Here is a 13,085-nt window from a genome sequence, read left to right as displayed (position 1 = left end):
ATTCCATAACCCGCACAGTGGTCATTCAGTCCGTGTCCCTCTTTTGCAAGCCATTTCTTTTTTAGCTTGAATCGGTGCAGCGGTGTTCCAAAATATGGTGATCAGCTCATCAACCAGTCTCCAGCTTTGCAAGACTTGGTACATAGCACAGCTGCCTCATACCGTGTGTCCTGTCGCTCCTTGTTGTCACGCCAACATCTATAAGGCCCCTCTTATTTCAGCATCATTTTCACAAAGAGTTCTTGTGGAGTCCCTTCTACAATGCCATCTCATACTGGAGAGGGATTTTAGCGACAGTGTGATGTTGGTAGTTGTCAACACCTTATTCCATTTGTGGGTGCAAGTGGCGCAAATAAAGCCTATAATGCTTGTAGTAAGTCGAAAAACTGGCTTGCTTCCCGATGTAGCAGCAGCTACACTGCTGCACCGTCTCCTGTGTAATCCCCTTATATAGAGACCCCGTGGGGGTACAAACCCCACGCTGAGATCAGAGGATCTACTAACACTTTTCTTCATTCCCAAACAATATAGGCGCCAATTGGGATGCTCCCCAGGCAGGGACGTGAACCTTCACCCCAGGGAATTGAACCAAGGCTAGACGGGAAGATGACCAATTGGCTCTGTTTTGTGTCTCGGCCAGGAGTGGGTCAACAAACCCCTTCTCTCACACATAGCCCGCATTCTTCTGTCCCGATTAGTCTGGATTAAGGTGAACCAATGTCAAATGAGTCAGTAATTGTGGTAACATTATTTCTACAGATGTCGCTTTGAAAAATGATCTAACTCCCATCACTATACGATGCAAAACGACAAAGTTACAATAACACCATTTAACTGTAATAACTCTCATATTGCCAAACTGCCATCCAGTGGTTAACGGGTAGAAGTTGCCGTAACCGCCAAGATCACAATGTTCATTGTGTGTTGTCAAGCTAAAATTCATGATGACTCCTTGGTATTTATAAGTAGTGTTGAAATTACGTTTTAATAGTTAGTAATTAGAAACCGTCCTAACAGTTAGATACAAATTTATGTTCCTGATAAAAATGGTTTTTGAAAGATGACCGTTGTCTGAATCATGTGTTTCTTTTTTTGCCTGTAAAACATTATCACAACAGTTTAGGTTTTAAAACCATTCATTGGTTGCAGCCTAGCGATGCATGGAGCTATGTGACTTTTGCACGTTAAGCTAAATGACATTCGCTAGTCTGGGAATTATCAGCAGTCAGTTAAAAGAGGAGGCACACAAAAACTCTGCCTCCTCCGCCATTTTGAGAAGGGGAGACAGCCAAACTCCTCTTCCCCTGTCGAAAGAAGCCGTCGGCCAGGTTACCGATAGGCTGGTCGTCAAACCAGCTTGAGGTGTAATTTTTGGACGTAATTTATTTACGTCTTTGTTTTCGCTAAAGTTTGTGCGCAATTACGATTTTTACCCAACAAGGCTGCTTCAGCCACCCAACTGAGGAACTGTGTTTTCTTATCTCCTTTCTTTTGCTTTGTATCATGAAACCTTGCAAGGTTATATCACTAACTTTAATTTTTTTTGTTTTCAACCGATCCACAAGAGATTCAAGCCTAACTGACTTAGTGTAGCCAGATTAATTATATTCCACGTTCAGCCACAACCCCAGGAGAACCCTGAAGCCGTTGTCAAGCGAGCATCTGAGAGAACCGAGTCAGCTACTCCCGGGCGATACGGCCCCCTTGAAGTGAGACCGCTGCACCTCGCCGCAGGCCGCGGCCGGATCCTCGTCTGTCTGGAAACCATCCCAGTTCACCTCAGAAGCAGCCGACAGCTGGACTCGCACAGCCGAGACCACCGGTAGCAGGCGGCCACAGTGCACACAACGCTGCCTACACACTTTTGGGAAACCAGAGGAAAGTCTCTATCTCTGACTCGGTGACCAGTAAGACAAAGGCTTCCAACCTGCTCCATGATAAGGGTTGATGTCAAATTGAATTAATTCCCCTTTCAGAGAAGTTAACTGCCCTTAGCGTCTGCCTCGCTTTTATTATTTTGATAAAAGAGTAACATAACTTCTTACCTTACTATTGTCTCTGAGTTGACAATCTCTAAGTGTGTCACCATTTTAAATCTTGTATTTATTTGCTATTATTTAATTTATTCTATTATTTAGCGTGATAAAATAAATCCCACTCATTAGAAAGAGGTTTCTCTGCTTGTGTTCCTTAAAAGGTGACAACAGTGGTACATGTATTGAGTTGAGTTAGTTTAATAAACAATATAATGCTACATAAATTGATACAAGTTTTTATCAAGTGCAATTTTAATTTCTAAAGTAGTTATAACACCGACAACTATTTTCGACACAGTTCACACCAACCGAATTCAAGGGATGTGCTGCACATGGAATGTAATGAATGAGTGGGTTGTTTTTCTTGAAATGAGCTTGCAGCCCGTTATATTTCCCAAACATATTTGATGCATTGTCATAGTTGTGGCCAGGTCGCCATTGTCAGGCATAATATGCCTGGCCACGGCAATTGGAGAGATCCAGCCCCAAATCGCTGACCATCTTCATCACATAGGCTTGACCCAGTGTGACTGTAAATGGGTTCAAATCCAATAAATCACTCGACAACTTTCCCTTCCTCACTCACACATCAGAACACAAAAGTCAGTTGGTCCACGTGAGACATCAGTCTACCACCACAGAGAAAAACGTTGCTCACTGTAGTTCTGTAGCAATTGCTTGCTTTGTTTTGTCACGCATTAGGCCAGTACATTTTTCACAAATAGTTGACAACAAGTATGAAGTCTAACCACAGACCTTCTGATCATACTTCTGAAAACCTTCCAATGGATCAAACTGTGCAACCAGCTCTGGAATTCCAAGGTAATTCCCACTTGTGTGGGGATCCAAAAGTTCACCATCTCCCTGGAACGGAAGCCCCTTTTTACTCAAGAACGTAATGATGGCAACTACACGCCTTAATACATCTTTCCAGTACTGAACATCTGCTTCGATCTGTCTCCTAAGGCAAGCATCCACAGTGCCCAGATGGTGAGTGCGACATATAAGTGATAGCATGCATTTTCTGTGCTCACCACTCATCTCGTGCTCTGTTATTCTCTCAGGTTGTTTCCAGTCAGTAAACCCAGCAACAAATGCATTGGAATGTATCGATAAAACTTTACAAGCAAAGCAATAAATTGCTCTGGTGGACGTTGAATATATAATTCATTCATCCAACCGTCTGGTCAGTGCCTCAGCCTCGTTCCCCCTCCGGGATGCTGGATACTTGGCATCCCAGTTCTCGAAGGCCGAAACCACTTTCATCAGAATTTCCTCCCAGACCTTCTTTGCAATCGATCCCCATAATGCTGGGCCTTCACAAATGATGGGACCTGCCACCACAAATGAGCTTGAAGTAACATTACTATCCACTCTTTGATCATCTCCGTCTTTGTCCGTTTCTTCTCCATTTTTTCCACTGTGCATTGCTGCAACCAACGGTAGACGCTTCCAGGCTATCGTTAGTTAGCTAGACATCGTCCATCAGAATGCAGTTGGGAGCTGTGGTATTCCCATCCGCCTCTTCTTCACTCTGTTTATCTTTACTGAAAAAGCTACTTATTAGCGGGACATTTTTTCTTTCACTTCCTTTTCCTTTCTTTCCTTTCTTTTAGCCGCCCAACCGGGCACGGTGCCATCCATTTTCTGCTGCTTGGCAATATTTCCAGCACACGTCCCACTGATACAACCTAACTGACACACAGTACATTGCCACTTGCTCACCAGACCAGTCGCCGCTTGCCTAGCCGTCAGTCAATCATGACACTTAATTTTCTTGGAAACAACATTTTTTTCATTCTGATTGGATAATTATCAAGATCAAGAGAATGGGTCAAGCTTCGTGTCATATTTCTGTGGAGCCTGACACGACATCTAACAATCTCCGCCTGTCTCTATATCCCCTGATTATCGCCACAACCGTTGATCCGATCTACTTCGCACCTGGCGGATGCATTGCGGGGGACCCAAGGACGAGCACGTGTCGAATTTGCTGCAATTTGGACAGGCGACACGTGTAATATTAATAAACTTTGAATAAACGAGCGGTTCCACTCTGTGCAGCAGTGGGGCGGGGCTTCGCAAACAGCGAGCCGCTCAGCTCGTTGCGCGTGGGCGTTCGCGTAACGTGCGTGCGGAAAGGATTTTCCCGTTCACCACACAGGGACGGGCGCCAAGCAAGCGAGGAAATATATTGAGAGAAGCTGATCCCTTTTTTGGTGTCGATCCTATTAACGCTAAAATCTATCTTCAAAACGAGACGTGGTATCGATACTTTTGGTATTGATCTGCCACCTACCCTACAATGCAGGGGGACAGCCTGTGGCTCCGACATAACACCCCTGGAAGGTCCGATGACGTCATTCTGGATGATCATTAGCCATGTGCTTGTTTTTTGACAAATGATGGAAGAAGCAGTGTGAACAATGGACAGATAAAGAAAGATAAATTTGCCTCCGAGTAGATTCAATTCATGATGATAAGTCCCCTTATTATTTTGAATGATTGTTTAAATTGTATTTAACCAAATTTTTTAACTTGTTACACATAATACAGAAGCACATGGCCAATTATTAAGCAAAATGATGTCATCGGACCTTCCCGGGTGCAATGGAACATTTTTCGGACAGGTTTCAGAATAATGGGCCGTCAGAAAAATGGCATAGCAACCAGTGCATGCCCGTTCCAAACTGGCATGTGTTGTAAAAAAAATAAAAATAAAATAAATGAATAAATAAATAAATTAATTAAAAAAAATTCCTCCCATCAGGAGGGCCCTTTCTGGCTCAGGGGCCCCTCAGCACATGCCCAGATTTCCCATACGGTAGATCCGGGCTTGGCCATTACTACAATATTCCTCAGGTCAATAATGATCTTGCGGTACAAATGTACTCCTCCCCCCATAAACATTTTTTGTGTGCCACATTTTTCACTCACAGCCCATTAGGCACGTCCTCTATTTGCACGTCGGACGCACGTTAAACATCGCGTTTCCCTCGCTTCCCCTGCCTCGGAAAATAAATATTGTTTTTTTCCCGTCCTTGTCACTTTCTTATGCCCTCCCCACAAAAACCCCCAGCCCTTCCTTTTTTCATTCACCTTTGATGTAACAGCTCATTAGACGTGACAAAACCATGTACATGTGAAATGGCCCCATTAAGGCTGGCTGTCATTATCAACTGTCAGCAGGAGATGTTGTGAGAGCTGCTCCCTCTCTAACCTCATCCCGGCGAATTAGCCCGGCGCTGACGCTCCCGCCATTACGGCCATTGTTGTCAGCCCCCCCCCCCCACCGACTGGAGCCGGGGAGCCGCAGCGATTGAAGCGACGGTGATTAGAGGCAGCCTCATCCTCCTCGGTGCCTGACTGCGTGTGTGTGTGTGTGTGTGCATATGTGTGTGTATAATTCTGTGTGTGTGCATGTCTCTATTCGTATTAGGAGTGGGTGAGGTCAGAGCTCATCACCGTACAATTTGAACCGGAGCTTTACGCGGAAACAAAGATCACAGATGCTGTTTTGCCTCCGTCTTGTCGTCGGCTCCACTGCCACCCCCTGCCCACAATTTCCGTGCCGAGGAATCGACCCTTTTGAACGCACAACTTTGAGTGAGAATTTCTTCCCAAGAACTCTCTTCCCCTACCGAGGTTTCGAAATTGATTGGCAGCGGATCGAGCGATGAATCTGTAGGCGTTGCAACATCTGTGGCAAGCTGTTAAGCTGCCAAACTAGTTGCAATTCTGATGCAACTAGTTGTAAATCTACTACTACTCTACTACTACTACGACTAATCTATTATCTACTTTCAAATTCTTGATATCAACAATCCGACTCTTGAAGGAATCAGGAAATGGCATTCTTATGGCAAGCCATTTGAGAATTTATTTGTATTTTCAATTCTGACTGAACTAGTTAACACATAGTTAATATCATCAACAGACATTCTAATTGCAAGAATAAAATTCTTGCAATCAAGAAATCTGAAAAAACTGATCAGCCACAATATTAAAAGCACTGACAGGTGGGGTAAGTAACATGGCTCCTCTCATCCCTGTGGCACATTTCAAGGGGTGGGATTTATTAGAAAGCAAGTGAACAGTCAGTTCTTGAAGTTCTTGGAAGCAGTAAAAATGGGCAAGCGTAAGGATCTGAGTGACTTTGACAAGGGCCAAACTGTGATGGCTAGACGACTGGGTCAGAGCATCTCCAAAACGACAGGTCTTGTGGGGTGTTCCCGATATGCAGTGGTTAATACCTACCAAAAGTGATCCAAGGAAGGAAAATGGGTGAACCGGCGACGGGGTCAGAACACACAGTGCATTGCAGCTTGCTGCGTATGGGGCTGCTTAGCCACAGACCTGTCAGTGCCCATGCTGCCGAAAGCACCTACAATGGCCATGTGAGTGTCAGAACTGAACCATGGAGCAATGTAAAAAGGTGGCATGGTTTGATGAACGTTTCCTGAGATCACGTTTTCTTCTACATCATGTGGATGGGTGGAGTTCTGATCGGAACATGTATCTGTGGGATGTGCTGGAACAACAAGCCCTTACAGGACTTAAAGGATCTGCTGCTAACGTCTTGGTGTCAGATACCACAGGAGACCTTCAGAGGTCTTGTGGCGTCCATGTCTCGACGAGTCAGAGCTGTTTTGGCAGCACGAGGGGGACAATATAGACATGCTACACATATAAGCGGTTATTAGTGGTAGTTTTAATGTTGTGGCTGATCGGTGTAAAGTGCATCTTTTGATATCAAAACTTGAAATATTATTATCACAAATTACCTTTCTGATATCAACAATTGTTTTTGTTGATATCAACAGTACCAATTGTTGATATCAACAATACGCATTCTTGATCACAATTGCAAATCTGTATTGAAAGTAATGGGAAGCGGTTGACATTTTTTAATACCGACAATGTGTTTTTTTATATCAAAGTGTACATTTACAAGTAGTTAAATCACAATTGCTACTAGTTTGAAAAAATGAATAGACGCTCAAACGGCTCTCCGTAGACATCTGAAATGAAATCTGCTTCATCTCAGCATGAAATGAAATTGTAATCCTCAGTTGCCAACATATCAAGCATCACTTGGTTGCCAAAAGCTCCGACCCCGCAAGCTAATAGCGATTGCATTTTTTTGTGTTGTTTGTTTTTTAAAGTCATTTTGAGAAAAATGTCACTTTTGTGCTTCTCTAATTTTTAGATCTCTAATCTATGGTGGCTGTGAGAGCTCATCGCACTGCAACTAGAGAAAACACATATGCAAAAGCCACACTACGGAAGTGAGCCACACCATAACAGAAGTGAGCCCCGTCGGATGCACCGATTTATCTGCAATACAATACAATATAAATATATGCAATTAATAAATAATATTACATATTTTTTCTATTAATCCACGGTTGTTATTTAAGCCATTTAAGTCTGATATTCCAGAGAAAACGCCATCTACTGCCTCTGTGATAGTGTTGTGTCGTTAGTGAACAATTCAAAGCTTTGGGTGAACGAACTGAGCTGAATGACTTCCTGAAACAATCCGTTCATCAGTCAGATCAGTTGACCTCTCAGTGAGTTAGTGTCACTGATTCACTGAATCACTGATTCGTTCACAAGGATACACACACGAGTGAGTGAATCCCCCCTTTCACCCAAAAGATTTGAATCATTTGGGAACGACACAACACTATCACAGAGCTGGTAGAAGCTGTTTTCTCGGAAATATCACACTTAAATGGCTTAGATAAAAACCCTGGATTGATATAAAAGTTGTTTTTTCTATTTATTAATGCATATATTAATATTGTATTGTATCACAGGTAAATCAGTGCATCCGATGTGGCTTTTGCGTATGTGTTTCCCGTTAATGCGGTTTGGTATGCAGTTCATTCGAGAGATCTGGATTTGCAGTGCGTTTTCTAAACGCTGTGCATGTGTTGTCATATTGTTGTCTATTTGCATGTGTATCTTAAGTTGCAGTTATGTTGTGGCTTTTGCATTTGTGTTTTGGCTATTTGCATGAGTTTTCTTCGTTGCAGTGCGATGAGCTCTCAGGGCCACCGTACTCATCCTCACATTGAAGACGCCCCCCCCCCACCCAACAGACCCCAAAGTGTCAAAGGATCTCACCCTGTCGATGTCTCCCTTGGAGATGCCGCGGAGGCGGGCGTAGAAGTAGAGATGCTCCTCTCCGGTGAGCAGGTCATCCAGGGCGTCAACTTGGGGGCAGTAGCCAATGTTTATGCCCTGGTCGCGGCACTCCATGATGTCCACCAGCTGCCTGGAGGGGGGACACAGACGGACAGAGACACAATTCTCTTTATGGCATATGGAGAGGTGGAAAACTTATGTTAAAAATGCAGAATTTAAGTCCCTGTTCTTAATTTCTTAATTTTTTCCTATTATTATTATTATTATTATTATTATTATTATTATTATTATTATTTTGTAGCATTAATTGTATGTGTTACAATTCATGTTTAGGTTCATAAGCAACATATTGAGGCTTACTGTCTAATTAAGACATGTATTTAAAGTCAGGTTTATTGTACATCACCAATGTACAATAAACCTACATCATTTCAATCTTAAAGGGGACCTAAAAACTCACTTTTTCAGTGCTTGTGCACATACATTTTGGTCTCTGATGGGCCTACTAACAAACAAACTGTTAAATAAGTCAACCCAGTCCGTTTTTTGTGAGCTGTCAGTTCAGAAAACATGAGACGGAGACAACCCTTCAGTACAATTCGAACCGCCCCCATCTGAGTTCCTCCACCCACGGCTGGAGTGCCATCAGGGAGTGCTCTGTTGGCTGCACACTGTGCACAGGCCTGCCCAAATCTTTTAAAAGGAAGAGCAATTAATACCAACAGTCTGTGAAGAAACTGCAGACGATGAATGTATTTAAAAAATAATTCTGCTTTGGTGAAAAAGGTGTGCGGTAGGCTGTGGGTTGCGGTGCGCGATCCTCTGTGAGTTTCTCTAAACAAAACCAATAAAAACAGAGTTTTTATTGTAGATGTATTTATTTTATTGGTTTTATTTTCCGACGTTGACATGAAGCAAAAAATCCCACAGTGCGTCGTCACGGTGCGGTGTCCCCCACAAGCTTGCAGAACGCCAACAAAATTCAGAGCAAACCTTTAAATTAGGCCTCGTAGATCTGATATGTGACCCACCACATACTTTAGGGTCACATTTTGAAATGTGATATTTCTGTTTTTTCCCCACAATATGAAAGTGAAGAATCAGAACTTCAAAACAAGGTATCACTTGTGGAAATCAATCAAATATTTTGGAAGCTATGACTAATTCAATATTAAGGTTTTGAAAACAGAAGTTCTGAGAATTCAGCCTTTACAGTTTGAGAAAGTATTTTCAGACTTTTACAGCACAAAATACCCATTTAGAAACACAATTTGTGCTTTAAATGGTTACATTTGGATAGTGCTGTACTCCTTCAATGAGATAATGTTAAATTTGTAATATTTGAACCATTGATTTATAAAAATATTGGAATCCACCTGCCACACGCCACCCGGCTGACATTTTCAGGGCCCTCCGACATAGAGAGACAGGCAATGGAGGAGAAACAAGTTTATTGTAGCGCGTGGGCTAGGTGGAACAAGCCCGGAGCAGATGTAAAACATGTCATCACAAGGGCTCCTCTGCTGTGTGTGTGGGGGGATGGGGGTTTTACCTGCTACTTGTTGACTGGTCGAACGAGCAGCAGGCAAACAGCCGCACTTGTAACCGTCCGCGATATAATAGAGCTTCTGCCACCATCTTCTCGTAATCCATAACAACACAGAGATTTCGTTTTCACGGAGAGGTGAACCTTGTTTTTACCATGCGAAGAAGACAGAGTGTTCATTTCGGGTTAATTTATAACCTTATTTTATCAAAACGGTTTCACATTCTGACTTGACATCACTAGGAATACAGAAGGATTATCTTGATCTGCATGTGTGCATTAAAGGGAACCGTTAGATTGCCGTTTGTGCTGTTTTGCGAGTGGGTGAGTAACTTTTCTCACTGTGTAATCCTGGTGGATCTAAGTCGCCTTGATGTTACAATATTTATCTGATATTTAGAAATCAGACTCACTTGTGAAAATACGTTGAGATACAGAAAACAACTTGAGGAATATAAATCTGAAAAGGAAGATCGGAAAAGGAATTTCCTATGTTTTTCACGTCTAGCCAAAAGTAGGCTGCCCTGAAATGCGCTGGGTTAGCATGTGGTGGGTCACAGTGAAGATTCAGCAACTGGATTGCTTATTCGATTGCTTCAGTGAAATCATGTGTTGTTGAAATCGTGTTTTGGGGACCTCAGAGTAAAAGGGAACATAATAGGTCCCCTTTAAGTACATCTTTCTGCTTCACTGTTTATTTCATAAGTTATTGTATAGGACCGTATGTAACATCTTTGGACATGAACTTTTATTTTTTAGGTCTTTTTCATATTTATATTTTATTTTTTATTATTTCTCATTTAGTTTTATTAGTTGTTCACCATTAGCTGTAGCGTATATTGCCATATTTTTATTATGTTCAGTTAACTAATTTATCTATGTAAGTAAGAATGTTCAAATGTGGCAGATATTCCACATTGCATATTAGAATTATAGAACTGACTATATATTTCAAACCTATTAAATAAAGTCTAATCAAAAATATATCAGTCAAATATGCCCCATGACCCCATGTGCATATGAAGTGCCCCCATGTGGGGTCGCAACACCTAGGTTGACAATGTCTGGTGTGAGGTGTCCTGATGGTTCTGGAGTCTTCACTGTGCTGCCCTGCGAGTAGCCCATAATAAGCCACGAAAACAAGACAAAAGCCCAGATTTGTAAATAGAAATATAATAATAATAATAATAATAATAATAATAATAATAATAATAATAATAATAATAATATCTGCAGGCAGCAATACACAGGGTCCAGTTTATTAGTTTTAGATACGTGTTTGTTTTTTGTTTTTTGTGAAATGCATCACAATTTACTAAACTTACAAAAATCGTTCATAATGTTAATAATGTTAAAAGTGATATAATATCTAATATCTGCTCCATATGTGGATCGATCTGTATAGCAATTTAAACCATTCGATGATTATGACATACCGGTTTAAACAAAACCTCAACTGTGTTTGAAGTTTATGCCATTGTTGTTTTTCAGATGGTTTCAGATAGCATCTGTGATATTGGCCACATTTGGTCGGTTTTTCATAAATTTCTGCTCCATATGTGGATCGATTTAGATGAAACTTCAACCACGAAAGGTTTGTGACAGCGCGCTTCAAACAACATGTCAACCATGTTCCTAGCTTCTGCCGTCCTTCTGTTCCAATTATTTTAATTTCCAAAATTCTGAGAATTTTCCCAGAACAATATCAAGAGGGGATCCAGCCCATAGGGCTAGATTAAAATAATAATACTCAAAAAAATGAAAATCTGTCTCAACCAGTTAAAAAGCTTTTCTCTTTAGTGTATCTTCTTTTCTATCAAAAGATGACTGTCGCCTGGGTTACATTTTGTATTTGTTTTGGGCTCTTGATTTAGTCCTCACAGGCCACACGGTCTCAAATAATCTTTCGGAACAGCACGATTTGTACCTTTGTTACTCATTTATAGTGACCTATTTCACCTCACTGGGTTCAAATACACACGCCAGAGAATGCAAATGAACAGGGGGATTCTTTCACACTTTCCTTAACAACCCATATACGTGTTAATTTCTTTGAATTATGTGGAATAAATGGATGAGCTGGGTACCCGTCGGTGTCCTTGATCTGCGCTGTGCCGTTGGTGGGGCTAACATCTCCGGTCAGCATCTTGAAAGTGGTTGTCTTTCCGGCACCGTTCACTCCCAGCAGACCGAAGCACTGGACAAAAGGGAAAAAAAGCTCTTCGCTTACCGACACATTTAAAAAGATGTAGACCCCCCCCCCCAAAATTTTTTTTTTAGAGTATTGCAGTTAACCACCACGATGGCTCGTGTTTTCAGAAAATGACAGACATTTCGGCAGTCAGACTTGTGGACTTATATGATCTAATATGTGATGAGGCATTTGATGTTGGATCATTTTGCTCAATAAATAAACGAAAAAGTATAATGTTTTTGTTGTGTTATTTGTTTAATTTGATTCTCTTGGTTGTATATTTGAGACTTACTGAAGATCTGTTTACATTTTAGGGGAAATTTATGGAGAAAGTCAGAAAATGCATTGAGTTCCCATTTCATGTTTCAATTCTAATCTAATGTTATATCTGATTTTGTCAAAATCCAGTACATAAATAATTTACTTAAAATACAAATCAGTGATCTCACACTTATTTTACGTGCAATAACACTGTACAAATTTAGTGAATATATAGTAATAGTTATGAATAGTTAATTATATTTTAAATTATAATTCATACCCCATATACCCAAACTAATAGCTTATCCTCTACATAGAATCACATTTGTATATTCTGTATATTTTTATATATCTGACTATTTCTGTTCTGGATTTTTGTGAAATTTGTCTATTTTTGGGAATTTTTATTTTATTTTGTTGTTTTATTTATGTTATTATTATTATTATTATTATTATCATTATTATTATTATTATTATTATTTATTATTCTTATTCCAGACAGTTAAGCTTTGTTTTAATGCTCATCGTGTGTACAAAGGCACCAATCGTCACCATGACAAATTCCTCAAATTTGTAAATGTCCTGGCGCTATAACCTCATTCCGATTCTGATTTTAACAGAATGTTAAAATGTTAGTATTCAATTGGTACTCAGTATCAGACACACACAGCACCAGAAAATAAGTACAGAATACACACAGACATCAGAATATATCTATGGGATTTTCCAATCCTGATGTTGCATTGATTACTACAATGGAGGGAAGGACTACTGTGGAAGTGATGGAGTGGTATTATTTTGTCAGCAAAGATGACTACGGTAGCACTTGCGAGTTCAGAAGCAAAAAAAAAAAGGAGCTGCAAAAACCATATATAGTATGTTGAATTTAATTGGG

The sequence above is a fragment of the Zeus faber genome (genome assembly GCF_960531495.2).
Source record: "Zeus faber genome assembly, chromosome: 18".
Lineage (NCBI taxonomy): Eukaryota > Metazoa > Chordata > Actinopteri > Zeiformes > Zeidae > Zeus > Zeus faber.
Note: the sequence above shows the minus strand (reverse complement) of the source record.